General features: G+C 37.4%; 1 non-coding gene across 1 annotated transcript; it reads right to left on the bottom strand.

Annotated features, from left to right (window-relative positions):
* Window positions 1-543: 543 nt before the first annotated feature.
* On the bottom strand, window positions 544-650 carry LOC133042935 (U6 spliceosomal RNA). Its single transcript, XR_009689631.1, has one exon. It is a non-coding gene; the product is annotated as a U6 spliceosomal RNA (small nuclear RNA).
* Between the last annotated feature and the right edge of the window lie 6919 nt (window positions 651-7569).

Below are 7569 nucleotides of genomic sequence, written 5' to 3'. Positions count from 1 at the left end.
GGTTTAGATTATGATCTAGAACCTACATCCTGTTCTAAGACTCCCTGTCAACCTACCCACATGAACTTTTGTGTTAAGTGAGATGAGATCAACACCTGACCAGTTCTTACTTATTACAGTACACAAGTGTGCTGTGATTCTCATATTGTACTGTATTATTTTTTTATCACTCATTCATTCATTTTCACTTCCATATAGTATTCCATTGTGTAAAAATACTGTAGTTTATTCATTCATCTGTCATTGACTTCTACTGGAAATATACTTAGGAGTGGAATTACTGGGTCATAAAGCAGAAATACTCAGCTTTAATGGATATTGCAAAACAGCTTTTCAGTTTACGTTTCAAGTTTTCATTTTCTGTTTCTAAAATATATAAAAATGCAATTGTATTGTAACAAACATACCACTCCGGTGGGGGATGTTCATAATTGGGGAGCAGTGTATGTGTGGTGGAGGGGAGTTTATGGGAAATCTGTATACCTGCCAATCAATTTTGCTGTGAACATAAAACTGCTCTGAAATTTTTTGTTTTTTCTTTTTAAAAATATGGAACGCTTCACGAATTTGCGTGTCATCCTTGCGCAGGGGCCATGCTAATCTTCTCTGTATCGTTCCAATTTTAGTATATGTGCTGCCGAAGCGAGCACTGAAATATTTTTTTAAATGCAATTGTATTTTGTATATTGACCTTCTGTTCCAGAGACCTTCTAAAATTTAATTCTAGCAGTTCATTGATTCTTTTGGATTTTCTACATAAACATTCATGCCATCTGCAAACAATGACAGTTTTATTTCTTCCTTGTGCGTGCTCAGTTGTGTCTGACTCTTTGTGACCCCCTGGACTGTAGCCCACCAGGCTCCTCTGGCCATGGGGTTATCCAGGTAAGAATACTGGAGTGGGTTGCCATTTCCTTCTTCAGGAGATTTTCCCAACCCAGGGGCAGAAGCGGCGTCTCTTGTGTCTCCTGCATTGGTGGGTGGGTTCTTTACTATTGAGCCACCTGGGGAACTTTTATTTCTTCCTCTAGTGATAGTTACATCATTTTTCTTTCCTTACCACATTGACTAGAATCTCCTTTACAATAGTGAATACAAATGATAATACTGGGCATTCTATTTCCAATTCTCTATCCCAGTCTAGGAGAAGCTCTAAATGTTTCACCATTGAGTATGACATTTGTTTTAGACTTTTTGTATATACAATTAATTATACTGAGGAACTTCTCTTTTATTGCATTAAAAAATGTCAATAGTAATCTGTTCTGGTATAATTTACAGATAGCAAAATACATAAATCCAAAGTGTACTACTCGGTGGAGTTTGACAAACCATTGTCAAATGTAATCATCATTCAGATCAATATTTTCTTAGGTAAATACTTAGGAGTAGAACTGCTGGGTCATATAGTTATAAGAGGAAGTGCCACCCTGTTTTCCAAAGTGTTTGCATAGTCCTGCCAGCAATGAATGACTTCCAATTGCTTCATATTCTTGCCAATACCAGGGACTGTCAGCCTTTATAATTTTAGCTATTCGAGAGGGTAAGTCCCATCTCCCATGGTTTTAATTTGCCTTAGTTCCCTGATGACTAATGACTTGGGGAGTATCTTTTCTTATGTTTACTGACCATTCACATACTTTTGTAAAGTGTCTTTATAAGTCTTTTTTTCCATCTTGTAATTGGATTTTTTAAAAAGTTAATTTAGAAGTGTTTTTTGCTTATTCCGGGTGCAGGTACTTTGCCAAATTTGTGTGTTGCAGATATATTCTCCCCATCCATGTACTACTTATGCCCTTCCTCTGTGGTATTTTTTGATGAGAAGTTTATCATTTTAATGAAGTCCAATTTATCATTTATTTTTCTTTTCTGATTAGTGTCATTGAAGTCCTGTTAAAAAAAAATCTTTGTCTACCCCAAAGTTTTAAAGATACTTATTAACCCATTTTTTTTTCTAGCAAGTTTATAGTTTTAGCTTTTACATCTAAGTCTATGATCAATCTGTAATTCATTCTTGTGTATAATGACATGAGGAGGGAGTCAATATTCATTTTCTCCATACTGCTATCTAGTTGTTCCAGTCTTATTTATTGACAAGACTTTCTTTTCTTTGTTGAATTTGACAACTTTGCAAAAAATCAATTGACTGTAAATTTGGGGGTCTATTTCTGGATTCTCTATTCTGTTCCATTGATCTGTTTGTCTATTTTTACACCAATATTCAGTTCAGTTGCTCAATCATGTCTGACTCTTTGCGACCGCATGGACTGTAGCACGCCAGGCATCCCTGTCCATTACCAACTCCTGGAGTTTACTTGAACTCATGTCCATTGAGTCGGTGATGCCATCCAGCCATCTCATCCTCTGCTGTCCCCTTCTCCTCCTGCCTTCAATCTTTCCCAGCATTAGGGTCTTTCCAATGAGTCAGTTCTACGTATCAGGTAGCCAAAGTATTGGAGTTTCAGCTTCAACATCAGTCTTTCCAATGAACATTCAGGACTGATTTCCTTTAGGACTGACTGGTTGGATTTCCTTACAGTCCAAGACTCTCAAGAGTCTTCTCCAACACCACAGTTCAAAAGCATCAATTCTTCAGCGCTCAGCTTTCTTTATAGTTCAACTCTCACATCCATACCTGACTACTGGAAAAACCATAGTTTTGACTAGACAGACCTTTGTTGGCAATGTAATGTCTCTGCTTTTCAATATGTTGTCTAGGTTGGTCATAGCTTTTCTTCCAAGGAGCATCTTTTAATTTCATGCCTGCAGTCACCATCTGCAGTGATTTTGGAGCTCAAGAAAATAAAGTCTCTCACTGTCTTAATTATTGTAGCTCTCCAGTGATTATTGAAATCAGTAGTGTAAATTATCCAACCTGTTTTTGAGTTTATCTTGGCTGTTCTAGATAATATATATATATATCTCCATATAAATTTTAGAATAAGCATCTCAATCTTTGCTAAAAAGATGTGCCAGAATCTTGATTGGAATTGTAATGAATCTAAAGATCAATTTGGGGAGAGCTGACTACACATCTCTCCTTCTATCTAGGCCTTTGTAAATTTCTGTCAGCATTGTTTTTGGTTTTCAGTGTAGAGATCTTGGTTATCTTTGGTTAAATATTTTCCTAAGTATTTGATGTTTTTTATGTTTTGTAAATGATATTTTGAAAAATGTCATTTTCTAATTGTTTCTTCCTAATATATAGAAATATAATTTGTAATATTTCTGACTAATGACCTTGTATCCTGTGATCTTACATTTACTTTAATAGTTATAGGTTCTTTTGAATTTTTTATGTACACAGTCACATGAATAAAGATGATTTTCCTTCCTCCCTTTTCATTTTCTTACCTTATTTCACAGGATAGTATTTGCAGAGAGTCTAAATAACTTGCCTAAGTTTACAGTTAGTAAGAGCCAAGATTGAAACCCATGTCAGCCTGTTTCCAGAACACCATGGAACGAGTGAGGGTGTATTAAAAATTTTGTGGCTGTCATTGCTAGAAAAAGCAGTTTGGGTTACACTTATTCAAGAAGGTCTTGAATATAAGGTAAATAATTTGAATTGTATTGGGTAGGTGATTAAAGATTAAGTGTTTTCAAATGGGAAAGAAATAGTAGTGGTGATTTTAGTCTTGTGTGTAGTGCGGTTTGATGGGAACCCTGCATTTTTGATTCATTCATTTCAGAATCATTTATTGAGCATGCATTATGTTTTAATAATTGTTACAGGTACTGAGGACATAAAGTGAAGATAATCTGCTGCTTAGAGTAGTAGAGATTTTCAGTGATGAAGGAAAGAATTTTAGTGCAATCTCTCAGGCATGCTGCAAACACAGCTCTACGATCTTGCATAAATTAATTTCCTGGAACCTAATTATTTTCATATGTAAATATGAATAATATTACACATAATGGCTCCTTTGATGAGAAATAAAAATACATGTAGTACGCTTGACCTGTATCAGACACATTTATGGTACCCATAATATTTAAGGGATTTGGAGAGCACATACAATAAGAATGAAATACCTAGCCAAACAATTGATTTTTCCACTAATCAAATGTCAGTCAGTTTTAACTGATTCCCTCCTTCAGTGATTACATCTTAAATATAATGAACGATGCTTTTTGCTCTTATAACTTGAACACTGAGATAACTGTGCTATGCATAGATCTAGTCAACATAGTAATACTCTATTCGTGTAAAGAACTCAAGAGTTAACAAAGCACATATATTATACCATTTTGTTTGAGTCTTCCAATAATCATACAGATGAGGAAACTGATATATTTACTCACATGGTAAGAAGCAAAGCCGAGTTCATATATTTTCCTATCTTTAATAGCGCTTCTTACTACACTATATTCAGTTCAGTTCAGCTGCTCAACCGTGTCCGACTCTTTGCGACCCCATGGACTGCAGCACACCAGGCCTCCCTGTCCATCACCAACTCCAGTGTTTACTCAAACTCATGTCCATCGAGTCAGTGATGCCATCCAACCATCATCTGTAATATAGTGTACCACACCGTATTACCTCTCATTATATCATGAAGCATGCTAGTAGTAATAACACAAAAATCGCAATGAATCTTCCAATTTTTATATAGTTTATCTATATGAAGGAAGTGAGTAATTTGAAGTCGAATGAGGAAGAGAAGGCAGACAATATAGAATTTCTTGCTCTATAGTATTCCCATTGTTCTGATTTTCTTAAGTGGATTGTTAACTATATAAATTATCATTTTTCTTTATTACTTTAAGTTGCATTTGTGATTTGGCTGACATTTCTTTTTGATGTGTCTACTTGCCTCATCTATCCATGGTATGTTGTTTCTGCTTCTACTAAATTTCAGTAATTTCCTTCCTCTTTCTGATTTGCACCCACATTTTTTTCCTTATTGGGTTATTCTCTGTTGGTAATATATCCAGTTCCTATATCTTTGCTTTCATTTTTTTCTTTGACTGAATAACTAAGTTTATTTACTTTTCTTCCTTTTCATGTTACATTATCACATGATAATTCACCAATAATTATGGCTGGTTTTACTAAACAATTATTCTGAGGTCTTATAGAAATCTAAGTTCTTAAAAAATACTGAAAACATTTTTCATAAATATGTTTTAAGAGCAAGGTACTGGAGGGTAAGTTGGGGAAATGAACATGAAGATTGACCAGATAATGTCATTTACATTTTATAGATTCACATAAACAGTTAACATTAAATAAGTTAGGAGCTGTAGCATGTAAAAACAAGAAAAAGACATGGGTCCTGAAGAGCTTACGATCTAGTGAAAGAGAAAGACAAATATATAAACAACTGCAGCACAAGACAGAATATTGTTATAACTATGGCATGAAGTGTTGAGGGAGCCCAGAGGCTGTACTAGAGCGTAGAAGTTATAGGATTCCTCAAGGTTGGAGGCAACTGATTAGCAGCTGGAGATGGAACTCATTATGCAATGCTGTCAGATTTTTTTGTTTGTTTTATTTTTGTAGAAACAGGCATCTTGAGTAAGTTTTATGGAGTAATATGGAAATGCAATGGGGAGTCATTTATTTGTTCAGGTATCATGGGTGGCTTTTTTTTTTTTTTTTTTTTATACCTCTGTTCTTTATCCTTTCTCTTCACCAACAACACATGTTCTACTTGTTTTACACATAGAAATGTTTCCCTTATCATTTTTACATATCACAATTTTTAACCCTTGAAACCTTAACAAAACCAAGTGATTGAAATGATATGCCAGCACTTTCTGATTGCAAACTTAAAGAACATATTTCATACTTCTAAAAGTATATATTTTTTCACAGCATAATTTTTCTTTAATGGTACATCATGCATGTTTAATAAACCCAAACATCTTTAGTTTCCCTCTTGGTCTTATGAGAAGACAAAAGTAGGTAAATTTAGATTTGTTTGATTTGTAAGCACTTATATTTGAAAGTGTGAAATCTGCTCCAGAGGACTGATGAATTCTGGACCTTTGCCAGAAAAAGGGAGAGCTAGAAAGCCAGGAGAATCTTTCCTTTATCACAACTCAGAGTTGGGGGTGAGGACAAGAAAGGAAATTGGAGGCCAGCAATGTGACAGACCTCAGGTGATTACTACCTCATTGTAGGAATACACTGGACAAGTATTTGTGGAAAAACTCAGGTCATAAAAAAAAAACCCTTTCCATTCCCATTGCTTCCCCAGTTTTTTGAGAACTTTGGGATTTCAAGAAATCTAATTGTTATGCCATGTAATTAAAATAATCTATAAAAGTTTATGAAACTAATACATGGTGAATGCAAACATTTCAAACATTACAGTGTAAAAAAAAAGTGGAATTACTATTCCTCTACACACCCACTCATACTCTCCAGTGCTAACAATTTGATAGCACTTGGAAACATTTTCTACCATAGTCAAACACACACACATTTTTTTCTTTCTCCAAAGAAAATTTGTGTTACTCCCACAGATTTGAGGTTGAAGTCACCATTAAAAGTGTGGGCTCTGGATTGGGATAGAATCGGGCTCAAATCCTCTCCAACTTCCTGGCTCTATGACCCTACGACTTCTTTAAACTTCATTTTTTGTGTGAAGGATAAAAATGGTATTACTTTGTAAGACTTGAGAATCAAAATCTAGAAATCACTTAGCCCAGTGACTGAACACATAGTAAGTGTTCAATAAACACTATTATTGTCCATGGCAAGTGACCTTTCTCATTTCAAGACTAAAAGTAAGAAAATCTGTTCAACAAATGTTCTTTTTTTTTTCTCCCCTAAGTGTTATCTGGTTTGGGAAGAACTTGCTTTTCCAAGGCAGAAAGCTGATCCAAGTGAGTTTCACGAGGCTTCTCTCTGAATCTTCAGGGCAACTCTCCCGCGTCCCCCCAACATCACTTTCTGTCTAGAAAGTGGACTTTTCAATAAAAAACTTCTGTGACTCAGGTCGTGACGAGAATGCTCAACCAGGTCAGGCTATTTACACTGTGTGCACTTTTGCTTTATCACGCAATTGCTGGGTGGCACCCTTTTAAGCTTGCCTCGCACGGTCGCCCCCCTCCATCCCCTCTTCAGAGGCGGCCGCCAAGGAAGAAGCCAATTCTCCCAGGAGCCGGGGGAGAACTGATGGACAACAGGCGCCTCCAGGGCGCAGCAGCAGACGCGGGCGTGCGAAGTGCGCCCTAGGGGTGCCGACTGCTGCTCGAGGTGCGCCGGTGGAGCGCCGACGGGTGGCTCCTCCCGGGGCGAACCTGGCACTGCGTTCTCCCCATCTTCGTGCGGGGGCATCTGCCTGGTCGTCTGCAACCTCAGATCCCACCGCCTCCACTCTGCAGCCCCGGCCGGTCCCATTCGCTCGCTTTTTTGGCACTTGCCCTTTGCCCTCCCATGGAGTCATCTGTTTACTCTCCCCTCGCTTCCAGTCACCCACAGGTCACCCTCCCTGCTACCACCGTCACCCATTTTGTCCCCTCTCCCTTCTCTCCTCACTCTTCACCTCTCCCCGGGTCGTCTTCTTAAGAGGACTCCGCCGACGGAGATGCTGCAGAGTCCGCGGCCAGGGTCGG

This window comes from Dama dama, chromosome 21 (genome assembly GCF_033118175.1).
Source record: "Dama dama isolate Ldn47 chromosome 21, ASM3311817v1, whole genome shotgun sequence".
Classification (NCBI taxonomy): domain Eukaryota; kingdom Metazoa; phylum Chordata; class Mammalia; order Artiodactyla; family Cervidae; genus Dama; species Dama dama.
The sequence above is the reverse complement of the archived record's forward strand: the minus strand, read 5'-3'. Positions and strand labels throughout refer to the sequence as shown.